Source organism: Macrobrachium rosenbergii, chromosome 17 (assembly GCF_040412425.1).
Source record: "Macrobrachium rosenbergii isolate ZJJX-2024 chromosome 17, ASM4041242v1, whole genome shotgun sequence".
NCBI classification, from domain to species: Eukaryota; Metazoa; Arthropoda; class Malacostraca; order Decapoda; family Palaemonidae; genus Macrobrachium; species Macrobrachium rosenbergii.
In genome coordinates, this window is record NC_089757.1 from 10,716,270 (window position 1) to 10,728,769 (window position 12,500).

At 40.7% G+C, this 12,500-nt stretch overlaps 1 long non-coding RNA gene across 1 annotated transcript in view; it reads left to right on the forward strand.

The window, feature by feature from the left end:
- The first annotated feature begins 3,442 nt into the window (after positions 1–3,442).
- The window catches only part of LOC136847725 (uncharacterized), a 62,985-nt gene continuing 53,927 nt past the window's right edge, over positions 3,443–12,500 (forward strand). Inside the window, exon 1 of the long non-coding RNA XR_010855812.1 lies at positions 3,443–3,630. This is a non-coding gene — a long non-coding RNA (uncharacterized lncRNA). The remainder of the gene's footprint in view (positions 3,631–12,500) is intronic.

Consider the following 12,500-nt stretch of genomic DNA (forward strand, 5'->3'; position numbering starts at 1 on the left):
GGCGAGTCGGTAGAGCTGTGGACTGACACTCGCCAGGCCCGAGTTCGAGTCTTCGGCCGGCTGATGAAGAGTTAGAGGAATTTATTTCTGGTGATAGAAATTAATTTCTCGCTATAATGTGGTTCGGATTCCACAATAAGCTGTAGGTCCCGTTGCTAAGTAACCAACTGGTTCTTAGCCACGTAAAAATAAGTCTAATCCTTCGGGCCAGCCCTAGGAGAGCTGTTAATCAGCTCAGTGGTCTGGTAAAACTAAGGTACACTTAACTTTTAACTTTACAGATTTTCATTCACCGGAAGTACCTGGAAATTATTGTATAATATTGATCAACTACAAGTAATCTTGATTAAGTAGGCGGAATTTGAAACAAACAAATACAGTTTTCTTATGAAAAGGATTCCTTTTCACATTTCCGAATTCCGAATTGTGTGATTTTGAATTTGCATACTGACGTCTGAATGTAAGAACGTACTTTTATAACAGATGGATGTTTAATTATTTTAAAGTTTGCTTTATCTCATCCTCGGAAAAAGCAAAATATGTGTTGTTAATGCGCCGATGACTAACAGAATACTCAAGCATATTTTATCAATACACGAATACTAAAATGCTTTATTTGCATAGCTTTATCTAATCGTCACAAAAATACCAGAAAGTATCTGAACAGCGCTGGGAAAACTATGAGGGCAAACGAAACATTCATTTAAAATTCCTCTAGTCAGAAAATGAGGATTCAGACAGGTGTCTGGCCAGTACTAGGAAAATATTACTGCCGCAGTGCAGGTCGACAATTAGCATGTATAATTTGAAAGGAATTTTATAAATGAATTTTGAGTGTGTGTGTGTGTGTGTGAGAGAGAGAGAGAGAGAGAGAGAGAGAGAGAGAGAGAGAGAGAGAGAGAGAGAGAGAGAGGACACCGTTTTTAGGCATACTTTCATTCGTTATTTTCCTAATACAGCAATTATTATTATTATTATTATTATTATTATTATTATTATTATTATTGTTGTTGTTGTTGTTGTTGTTGTTGTATAGGGCAAAAGAGTTCTTTGATTTCTTATTAGAGAGAGAGAGAGAGAGAGAGAGAGAGAGAGAGAGAGAGAGAGAGAGAGAGAGCAGTTTTCAGGTATTTATTTTAATTCAGTTGTCATTATTACTACTACTATCATAATCATGATATTGTTATTGTTATTATTATTACTGTTATAACTAATATCATTATTATATGAAGCAAAAGTGCTTTGTGATCGTCTAATTTGAGAGAGAGAGAGAGAGAGAGAGAGAGAGAGAGAGAGAGAGATTGCAATCATTGTGGTTTTCCCATCAGCCATATTATCAGTTGACTGGTTCTGCCATCAGATGAAAATAATTCGATCATGCATAAATGCAGTTTAAAAGTATTTTTCACAAGATGCCGTCAGAGACGCGTAATCAGATACGACCATACTGGGAAAAGGTTAGTACCACCCTTCATTTCATTTCATTTCGTACATCACCTTGGAATTAGTCCCCCGGGGCGAATTCTCTAAAGAAAAATGAGTTCCAGAACGAATGATATCATGAGATATTACGAGGCACTTTGGTTTATTGCATCGTAAATGGCAGTTTTTCATGAGGGGTTCATCTTTGGCCATAAGTTCAGCGAAATGTTCGCCAGTTTTATGATATACATTTTTAAAAGTTGTATATATATATATATATATATATATATATATATATATATATATATATATATTTATTTATTTATTTATTTATTTATTTATATATAAAATCACAAAAAAGTTTTAGGTGAAGGGACTAGTTACCTTGAGTATTCAAACCTGCAATTTTCTGGAACATTAATCAGTTTGCATGCGCAACGACTTGTAAGTTAAACTGATTCAGCTTTCGAAAAGTATGAACAAATGTACAGAGATACAATGCAATAACAAACGTGTAATCTTAAATATGGAGATGATTGTGTACTTAAACATTCGATTCTCCCACCGGGCAAAATAAGATTAATAAAGTGTGTTATTTGCCCAGCTGCATACGGATCAATTAGTGATACGTATCTTTTGGTTAGACAGAATTCGGGGTCCACAGTAATCCCCATCTCCTTTCACGCAGACAGCACAGTGCATCCTTATTTACCAAACGGTTACCACGAATATATAACATCTATATTTGCCAAGCTGTCGGATAACACACACTGTATGTTGTGATTCACCAATCCAGGGAAGTGACAAAACCAGTTGTGTAAAAATCATATACATAATTTTATGGGACAGTGAGAAAAAGTTAAGTATACCTTAGTTTTACCAGACCATTGAGCTGATTAGTAGCTCTCTTAGGGCTGGCCCGAAGGATTAGACTTATTTAACGTGGCTAAGAACCAATTGCCACAGAGGTTTTCACATTAGGGCAATTATCAAGAGGACAGCTAAATATTATTAATTGTTAATGGATATCGAACTTGACTGAAAATAGTGATTGAATTAGTTCAGTTTTGCAGCCTGACGCTATAGCAGTCACGCTTTACGCCGGAAACGTATGACTTTTAGCATATTTTACAAATGTTTTGATTAAAACGTCACCGGCTACAAGTCACGCAAATCATGTATGCATATAAATACTCTTGGGTTGCAGAACCGAGTAATTGTATAAAAGAAGTAAAAACTTGAATAATAAAAATTTTATTGGATGTGATTTACATCTATAAAAGGTTATATACAAAAAAAAGTCCACGATTAAATAATGTTTCATCAATCGTATAGTTGTACAACTCATGGTCAAAGACAATAAAGGACAGATGACGGAGACAACCCCATCATCCACGACCCCATGTTAGATTAATTCAACATTGTACTGGTACGTAAGAGAAATCCCCTTGAACATTTACACTTACATGCTCGCAGATACCAAGCCACAAATATCCATTGACAACTATAGTAGCTCACTTAACTTTGGGAATAAGTAACGCCCAAGGGGAATGATATATGATAAAAGGCGTCTAGCCTTGGCAAGGTGCAAACTCATACCATGTATTTTAACAGTACGATGCTAAAACATTAAGCCATGGGGATGTTACGTAAATCAACGTTCGAAAAATGCACGGGCATAATCCCAATAAATGGTAGTGCCTAGAGGACTTTTCATGCATTTCCAGAAGAGACGAATGTGTTATGATTCCCTTGAAATTCTTCTTCGTTTTAACTTGCTTTTTCCCATTTTTATATGGGGTAAGCACGATGCCTTTAAATAGAACTACAAATTTAGCTTCAAAACTTCCACTGTATTAGGATGACTGTGTAATGCACTTGCAATTTTATCACTGCGTTAAGAATTTAAAAATGTCCCTTATTTTATATTTTTATAAAGAAGCAGGTTCACAGGTGAGGTAATAGGGAGAAATATTAAGGTACCGCAAATGTTTTCCTTTTGGCCTTAGACCCTAAGTCTGATTCACTCCAGTATGCCGTTTAATTATTGAACTGACAGTGTAGTGCATTGTGGTAGCTGAAAGTTATTTTTTTATTCCTACCCCGCCTTCCTATCATAAAAATGGTTTATAGACATACACAAACAAAAAGAGGACTGGAAGGAACATTGAAATTTGAAGGGGATATAATAAATTCCTCTCAAACCAGGTAAGAGAGGCTTGTAAAGTAGGAGTTGCGTTTTCATTTTTCATGCCGTATCCAAACACAGCTAGTCCTATAGGTCTAGTCCTTTGGAATCTACCCAGTATTTCGCCTTTGGTCAAGATGTATCCCTTTTCCTTATTTTGTAGAGGTATTGTGAGTTCATAAAAGCTTTCCTGTATATTAGATTAGCATGTAGGCTACAGGGACCCTTTTTTTGTTTGTTTTTTGTTTTCGATCTTTGTTTTGAATGATGACCAAGGGTCTGTGACTCCTTGTTAGGGTAGCCTAGTTTATTTGGTTTAATAACAGTACATCTTACATTTTCAAGCATTTTCATGCGATTTGATAAAATTTCACATTAGATTTAGGTTAGTAAGTTTTGAAATGAGGCCCTTCCCTAGCGGAAGAGGTTAGGCTATGACAGAAACTGTTGATTTTTCAAAACTGTGATGAAGGTTTGATTTTCATTAGATTTTTGAAAATCATTTTAAATCGCAGGGAGAAATAATAAAAATATATCTTGTATTTTGTATTTCTGACTCAGGCACTGTGTAGAAGGAAAGGCATAGGCCTAGTGTAGGCTATGCTAGGCTATAGGTTGTTAATGGTCTCATATTTCTGATGTTGCCAAGGCAGTACAGTAACAGGTTGTGCGTTATGTATAATGTTTTAATTTTTTACCAGACATAAAATGTTTCATTTTTTTCACCAGATATATTAAATGTTTAATTTTTCATCAAATACATGGAACATATGTTTTTCTGTCAGTTTATATCATAATCGGGAAATATTCACCTTAAACCATAGTTGCATTCTGGCGTTGAAAATATGATTTTCTCATGTTTTAATGTATTTTGAATGTTTCTGCCTTTGATTTTAGTAGTCTATTAGTAGTTGTAAAGATACTGGAGCTCCACTTTATATCCTACAGTTATCGGTAATCTTAGTGAGAAACTGGGGTTTTGGGTAGGTAAAACACAAATTGAGTGAAATATAAGGATTTATTTAACCTAACCTAACCTAGGACACTGGCCTGGCAAATAATCCAACCAAGGGCTTTGTAAACTAAAATAAATGTTGAGCTTTTGATATGACCTAACCCCACTTACGCTAGAGTGCAGGGTCCTTACCTATAGCAGTGTAAATTAAAATTAATAGGGTTGCAACCTGACCTAGGAGGCCAGGTTCTTACAACCCTAATGTATGGTGTCACTTTAAAAACATTCAGTAAACCTTGTCATAATAAAAATTAGTACATGCAGAAGTAAGCACCATGGGCATCTCATAAAACATCCTAGTATTTAACTCTTCTGTATTTTCCCCGTCCAAAGACTGGATTTTCTCTGTGGTTCCCCACAATTGTAGGACTTAAGGGGTCAGAGTATCTTTAAACTACTAATTTTTGACTGAGATGAACATTAGAAAAATTCAAAACACACTAAATAAAAAAATTTATATCAACTTAAATAATACAAGGAGCTAGAGTTTCTGCACCAAAAGAACTGTGACTTAGACTGAAGCTGGTTTTTTTGTTTTGTTTTCTAGAAAAACCTGAATTTCAACTCCCTCTAAACTGGTGAAACCTAGAACCAAAGAACCAATCAGGTTTCAGAATTGTCCACATGTCCACATTTCTAGATGAAAATAATCAAACCTGTTCCCAATACATGAGCCATTCTTACCCACAATGCACTGGGAGAAAAAAATCTGATTTGGAGCCCCACTCGTGTGAATTTCAAAACATAAACAGAAAACTTAGAAAAATTCCAAGAGAAAGCATAAAAAAATTGTTGTGATGTACTGTTAATCACAAGAATACATCCTGCCATAACCTTCCCTTACCTAACCTGTCTAGGACACTGGGGTCTGCCTGGTGGGGTGGGAGTAGCCTTTGCCCCCCCACCATGCAGAACTCCTATCTAAACTAGGCATGGGGTGGCAATAAAATATGGAGTAAAATACAAGGATACATGTTAATCTAACCCAGTGCTGAAGATCCCACCTGGCTGGAGTCCTCTGGGAACCTTCCCCCCTTTTCCTAACCTTATTGAAAAAATGGGATATTGTCAATTACAGGGATGCATCTTGCTCGAACATCACCTAACCCCACCTTGGGTGCAAAGCTATACCTGCTAGACCCCTTTAACGTATACATAAAAGTTACTATATATTTTGATATTTTTCATGCATCTCTTGTGTGACTCAAGGTTATTGTTAACAAAGTAAGTGAAGAATGTTTACTCGTTACCATTATGTTTATCTGTGTTGTTCCTGTGGGAATACAAGCTACACTATTGCCTTGTATGTAGGAGTATTCCTCAGTGTGAACTGGAATTGTTTGTTGAAACTTTTAAGAAATTGGTTAACTGGTGATTAAGGGGGTTGAGTGGGAAAGCACCCTCACTCACCTGCCATCACCAGGCTCGTACTGACTGCTGGGTTGAAACTTGTGTTTTTGCTTTAAGAGTTATAGAAAATATTTGTAGTGATAAAATTGCTGTTGGTGAGAGGTTTTTGGTAGAGGAGGTAAATTTGATTTAGCCTACCACTTCCTCCTTCCTGCTGAACACCTCTCCTACTCCTCTTCTTTGTATACCACTCTCTCGGCTGAGAGGTGGGTATGTCCAGGCAGTTTGGGATTAATACTCCTGCTCTTACATCGTAAACTGCTACTATTTGATGTTGCTGCAGTCCTATGAGCTGAACACTGTTGAGTTTCCAGTAATGGTTGCCTTTCCCATGGAAGATGCTCAGTGACATTGACACTGGCTACTACCCTTGCATTAGAGTGGAGTAAACATGGGCTAGGGGCAAGGAAGGGAACGACAAGTAGTATCCTTCCTCCATGTCCTTGTTGTGTTCCTCCCCACCTTTCTTATCTTCTCTGTCTTCCTCCCACAGGAAGAAGAAAAGGGAGCCCAAAAAGATCTCTCACAGAAAGTCCTGTAGGACTTCAAGTAAGTGCTCTTCCCAGTCCCTGGGCAACAGCAATGTTTGGCCACTCATAGGTGACCCATAAGCTGTTGGATGGGATGGCACAGGCCTCACTGGGTACTTTTGGTACCCCTTTCCGGCCTGCTAGTAGAAACACACCTGCTAGAAGCAGATGAGAATAGGAAAAGGCAATGAAAGATTCTTGTAACTCTAGGACAGGAAGTGAGGTCAGGAGTAAGTTTCTCATTTTCACAACCTTTCAGATAGCAATTATTCCCGTTCTCCCTGTTTTCCTTGTAATGCTTCTCCTTCAAACACTTTCTTCTCTCAAAGCTCCCCTTATTGTTCAGGACATGAGGTTTGGCAAATTAGAAGTGATGTAGCTAGTCTTAGGGCTATGTTTGAAAAGTTTATGGAGGTAACCTCCTCGGCACTTGCTGCTTTACCTGCCCAATTTAGTTGTCCTTTTCCTGGTTTCCCCCTTGCTGTAGAGGAAATGCCAACACCCTCCCTGTTAGCCATACCCTAGCCAAGCCCTGTAACGCCCCTTCTATTTGTTGGAGGTACAGGGAAGTGGGGTATGTCCAGGAGTGGAAGTGGTTTGTGCTTGTTGTCTTCTTCCACTTGCCAGCCTGGCTTGTGTCACACAGGTCGGCACTTGGTCTCCAAAAGATAAGCACAGCAAGATCAAGCGAATTTTGGTAAAAATGAGTTTAGTAACATCTCTAACTTTTTGGGTCCTTGTAATAACATAATAACAGTATGACAGAAGAAATTCATGGAGTAAAACTGTTTCAAGTTACATAGCTCTGCACCTTATACAAACAGTGCAGTGTGTCCACAACTGTGTTTGTGGAGTGAACACTTTGGAACCAGGAACCAGACAGGAAGCAGACATGCTAGATAAGGATAAGCGCACTCATTCAATATCTGATTCTGTATTCTGTAGGCCTTGCTGGAGGCTGCCTATCCTAGCGATCTCTACCCAGGATCTCCCTGCAGTCTTCCTTTGCAAGAGGATTCAGTATTCTCTTAGAGGCATTCTCCTGACACTGAATGCCTGCTGGACAGAAAGCTCGCCTGCCAGTGGCCACCTGCCTGCCATCGGGCAAGTGCTTGACAGCTGGTGCTTGCCTGATGCTGAATGCTTCCCTAGCACTAGGCTTTTGCCTGGTGCCAGACACTTGTGTTCTTCTTCTTGGCCTCCCAGGATATCTGACTATGCTGTTTCGTCTTCGCATATTTTGTCCAACATGAGGGAGTTTCGTGTGAGTAGTCACAATCGGATATGTGAAGCATCTGTTCTCCATATTCTCCTTCCTTTCTCAGGCGTTCTCATGAACTTTTGATGCCTGCCTCATAAGACAGTGCTAGCTCCTTCTACTTCTCAGAGAAGTAGGAGCTTCTATCTGCGATGCATAAGGCAGGGACGCCTCATTGTAGTTCCTGCTCTTTTCAGATGTTGCACTTTAAGTCTCAGTTCCCTTCTTTGTCAACTTGGGCTACTCCTGAGTATTTTATGTGTTTTCTTCAACAGCATTCAACATTGTAAATGCCTCAGGCTGCTTTCTAGTCTCTGAGGCAGGATTCGAAGTATTCTCAGGCCTCTTTTAGACATTCACAGTCGCCTTTTCAGCACAGAGGTTTGGTGTATTCACCTGTTAGCTGAGCAGATCCTTCTTCTGTGGTTGCTGCTGTTCTAGTAGCAGAGCAGACTGGAGTATCTTCCCCACAGCCAAGTTTTTTGAGGTCGGCTCATTTGGGAATTTCGGTTTTGCCTCCTGCTACTTCGATGTCATTGCAGGATGGTGTGTATAGTCAGCATGGCTTTGTTTCTTGTGCAGATGATTCTTTGGTGCCAGGCACCATGGCACAAAGTGGAGCCAACCATTCCTCTGGTATGTAATAGGTTTTTTTTCTTCCATTTAATTCCTTTTTAGAGGAGTTAAAATTCCTTTCATCTCAGGGAGCAGTGGGTTCTACTTCCACCACCTCTGCTTCCCAAGGATTTGCCTCTAATGAGCCTGAGGCTCGCAAAATTGACTTTGATGATGATGAGGTCTGTAAGGTCTCTACTAGCAAATTCCCTGATTTCTTTGACGAACCAGTAGTTCGGAATTTGAGGTCCCTTAGGACTGCTAGGCTGGAATCTAAGGCAGATCCCCTTCTGTCTCCAGAACGCGCTAAGCCAGCACTGAACAGATTTGACACAGTAGCTAAGTTTATAGCAGTTTCAGACTCCCTTGGGGAGTCCGTGCACACTCTTACTAATGCAGTTAAGCGTAGGGAACAGTTGTGTTCTTTTTGTTTTCATCTGTCTCATGACCCAAAAGGCTGATGTTATCTCACATCACCCCTTACATTCTTTACTGGATGCCTCAGCATTAGGTACAATAGTGCAGGAGGTTGAGAAAGTGGAAACCAGATCTTTGTTTCATCACTCCCAAACATTTTTGGGAGAGATGGAGTACAAAGGATTGTGAAAGTCCTGAGGGAGGGCTACTCCATCCCGTTGAGGGAGAAGCCACCTTTAGTCAATACTCCCATCGTATTGACTGCCTACTCAGTAGGCTCGGAGAAGTATTGGGCCCTCTCGGAAGAAGTGTCATCCCACCTCAGGAAGAGAGCAGTAGAGGTGGTCGAGGACGTCGGAACAGAAGGTTTCTACAGCTGTCTTTTTGTAGTCCCCAGGTCATTGGGAGGTTGGAGATCTGTCCTAGACATCAGAGCCCTGAATTCCTTCGTCCAGAAGACGAAATCCAGGATGGAAACGAACCATACTGTCCTGTCATCCATTCATCAGGGCGAGTGGATGGTTACCATCAATATTTAGGAAGCATACTTCCATGTTGCCATCTACCTCGGTTCGTTTTCCAAGACAGAGTCTATCAGTTTCGAGCCCTGTTCTTTGGCCTCTCTACAGCTCTTCATGTCTTTACTTAGGTTCTCACCCCCCTTGCAAAGTGGCTCCATCTTATGGGCATCAATGTCTCCTTGTATTTGGACGATTGGCTCATGTGATCCCTTTCGAAGGAGAAGTGCATGGAGGACCTTTGGAAGACCCTAGCCCAAGATTTAAGATTATTAGTTAACCTGCAGAAGTCCCAGCTGACTCCGACACAGGAAATACTTTATTTGGGTATATCGGTCAACTCTTGACGTTTTCAGGCTTTTCCGTCCCCCAAGAGAGTAGATTCCTGTTGGCAGACAGTGAACGAATTTCTTTCTCTCCCATCCTGCTCAGCCAACAAGTGGATGAGTCTTCTAGGAACTCTAGCCTCCATAGAGCAGTTTATCACTCTGGGAAGACCCCACATGAGAGTGCTGCAATTCTTCCTGAGGGCCACCTGAGACAGAAGAGCTTAGCTGGACTCATTTGTTATTCCCATTACTCAGGAAATCAAGAGGGACTTGCAATAAAGGAAGTCTGAAAGCAGACTTTTGGAAGGAAAGTCTCTCCTCCCTTTGAGTCCCGACCTAGACTTTTACTCAGATGCATTGGACCTATATTGGGGAGCTTGGAAGGAAAGTCTCTCCTCCCTCTGAGCCCCGACCTAGACTTCTACTCAGACACATCGGACCTAAATTGGGGAGCTCTGACTGGGAAACAAGAAAGTTTCCGGGACATGGTCCCTGGAATAGGGGAAGATGCACATAAATGCCAAGGAGTTGAAGGCGATTCATTTGGGACTGCACCACTTCGGGACATAGGTTTTCAACAAGCCAGTGGCGGTCCACTCAGACAACACCACAGCCCTGTCTTACATGAAGAAGCAAGGAGGGGCTCACTCTTTCTCCCTCTGTGAGGCAGTGAGGGCCCTTCTTCTCTGGGCAGACCAGAATCAAACCAGGATTGTTATGTGGTTTATTCAAGGCAAACTGAATGTGTTGGCAGATGAACTGAGCCATCACAGACAGGTCCTCCCCACAGAATGGACCCTGGATCCACTAGTTTGCCCCAACCTGTGGAAGCTGGGGGAAAACTGAACCAGGACCTCTTTGCAACCTCCAGGAATCATCGCCTTCCATTGTTCTGTTCACCAGTCCGTGACCCTCTGGTATGGGCAACAGACGCCATGCTACAAGACTGGTCGAACGAGGATCTGTATGCATTCCCACCAATCAGCATGGTAAGGAAAGTTTTAAACAAATTTCATGCCCACTAGAATGTGATGATGACCTTAGTACTGTAGCCTGTTTTGGCCTCTGAAGGAGTGGTTCCCGGATCTCCTCAAACAACTGGTAGACTTTCCGAGGTTACTGCCACAGAAACCAAGTCTTCTCAGACAGCCTCACTTCAGACGCTTCCACCAAGGATTATCCACTCTTGCCCTGACAGGATTCAGACTGTCAGAAACTCATTAGAGCGAAAGGTTTTTCAAGACTGGCTGCAGAGGCTATTGCAAGGTGTACAGTAGACATCAATCCTCTAGACATCTATAACATAGATAACAGACTTTCTGTTCTATTTGAGGTCCTCTAGAGTCTGTCGTCCTCTAATTAAATCATTTGACATAACCAAACAGAGGGTGGAGCGGTCTCATGGAACTTGGATGTGGTTTTGAAATGGCTCTCTGGTCCTCGTTTTTAGCTCCTTTGTTCGACTTCGTTAAGGGATCTTGCTAAGAAGACCCTCTTCCTCATGGCTCTAGCAACTGCTAAGTGGGTCAGTGAGCTTCATGCTATTGATAAAAAGATTGGGTTCTCTCAAGGAGATGCAGTCTGTTCTTTTACCCTCGGTTTTCTGGTCAAGAACGAGACTCCATCCAAGCACTGGCCTTGTTCTTTCATCATTAAAAATTCAATGGAGATCCTGGGCCCAGAAGAGGAAGAGAGAGCTCTTTGCCCTGTGAGAGCATTAAGATATTATTTGCATAGAACTGAGAAAATCTGAGGACCTGCTAGTAGCCTATGGTGCTCAGTTAAAAATCCTTCCCGACCCCATTCTAAGAATGCCTTGTCCATTGTTTCTAAGGAAACTTATTACTGAAGCGCATCCCCAAATTGGAGAGGACGTCTTGCCTTCTTTTAAAGTTAAGGCTCACGAGATCAGAGCAGTCGCTACCTCATTAGTTTTTAAACGTAACTTGTCTCTCCCTTCCATTCTTCAAACAAGGTATTGGAGGTGTAAGCTGATTTTTGCAACTCATTACTTGTGTGAAGTGGAAACGGTGTTTGAAAATTGCAGCACCCTGGGTCCGCTGTCAGAGACTGGCATGGCTTGGATGAAGCGTAGGAAGCATTCCTTCCATCCTTTTTCTCTTTGCCTTTGATATAGGGTATTGAGTCTTAGGGGAGCCTGGGGGTACCATGTACTTGGAGTGTTCACCTGTTTTTTAGTGGATGGGTGGTGGTTTTTTATTGTTTGGTGTAGGTGACAGTGTTGTTTGTCGGGTTGTTTTTTTTATTGCGGTACTGTGCCCAGGGCAGGGGCAACTATCGATGCTTTGCTAGCCTTTCTCTCGATGGAAAAACTTCAACAGTGTTCGATTAAAGCTAATATTTTTACTTGCTAGATTATCAGTCTTTTACAGTAAACAAATCTACAGTACAAAATAAACAATATTTATATGTGTGAGCAATTGGAAAAGAAACTCGATCTTGTTACGGTTTATTAAACGTCATTAAAATTGGCACAGAACAGTTCTTTCCTGTGGGATAACGAACTCAACCCATTAATTTGAAAGAATGTTTTGATATACTTTCATTCTTAATGAGATAACATCCTTTATTACAAAACATTTATGTCAAATCAAAAATACTGTTAATCGAATTAGACCTATCACATGTGGTAACTCTCTCTCTCTCTCCATATATATACATACACACACACATATTTGTAATTAAGAACAAATACCCTTAATCTGCAATTCCCATTTACTTTACTTAGGGAATAACGTGCACCCAAAGGGAATTATATATACTGCGTCTGCCATGGG